We start from the raw sequence: 1,254 nt of genomic DNA on the forward strand, positions 1-1,254 counted from the left end.
GACCGAAAGAGACCACTGCTGCTACTCCTAACATGCTATCCATTCCAAATTTTGCGTCTTAATTTCCACACAACCCTCTAACAAAAGTTTTGTATGTGTGGAAACTTGAAACTCACTTTTCCCCTGCCGGAAGCACTAAGGAAACTTTTACATGTCGGCTTTCTTTGCCCCTCTGGTGTGACCCGACTTCTCAATCAAGCGAATTAAATATCCCTGGGAACAATACTTTCCTGCACTTCTCGACATTCACGTAGAGTGAAAATGTCGATAATATATTGTGCCGGGAAAGTTTCCAGGTACTGCCATTTCTCACCAAGTAAATACTCGCCAGAGGCAAAATTACTCTTTGATGCATTTATTATGCTCTGTTTGTCGCCGAATAAACTACCGAAGGGCTGCTTTGGATTGTAGTCTTCATGCTCGCTGCTGAAAAAAGAGCAAAAAAACTCATCAAAAGGCAAAAATACTTGCTGCTCTCAAAACTCAACCGTTTTCTTGCTCCCGTTTGTGTGTTCAGTTAATAATATGGAAAACTTTATGGATTTCTTGTTTGATTGATAGGCCCAGTTTCCGCTGGAAGTTTTCTAAATTAGGAAACTCCTTCAATAGCGGATTTAAACCCTAATAAACTGGGCGATTGTTGAATTTTGCATTGGAACAGCGGGTTGCAATTTTCACTCTGCCTTTTGAAGAAAAATCGCAACATTTTGCGTGCAAAAGATGGTCGTTGAAACAGTCATTTAGTTTGGGTTTTTTTAACTAATTTTCCTTGTAATTTCGTCCCTAAAATATGAATTAACTGCACAAACGTTTCATCAGTAAACAACATGAAATTTATCGATTGAACCTGATCGCAACCCCTGCAGTAATTTTGCTTTTATGTTTTCTTCCTTATTTTATGTGCCCTTATATTTTAGCACTGGAAATTTCATCATGTTATTATTTCCCATTTAGTTTAATTACATTTCGCCTCCGTCTCGTCGTCTCTGCTGATTGACTCTCGAAGCCTAAGGCGTAACGCGACCTCTTTTCTTTAGGAAAATATGATATTTCCAGATGCCGGGGCATAATTTAATAGATACGCTGGTGTCCGGGGTTAATGAGGGACGATGGGAAGGAAAAAATGCCACAATTTATCATGTTTAGGATTTTCGTCGTCCGGTAGAATTTCTTCTTGACGTTTCGCAAGCACGAGTGGCTTGCATCTTCAGAAGTGGTTTGCTTGAACGCTTACACTGTTCTCATCAGAACCCG

Source organism: Dendroctonus ponderosae, unplaced genomic scaffold, assembly GCF_020466585.1.
Source record: "Dendroctonus ponderosae isolate FM_Combo_2020 unplaced genomic scaffold, Dpon_F_20191213v2 Dpon_F_20191213_10, whole genome shotgun sequence".
NCBI classification, from domain to species: domain Eukaryota; kingdom Metazoa; phylum Arthropoda; class Insecta; order Coleoptera; family Curculionidae; genus Dendroctonus; species Dendroctonus ponderosae.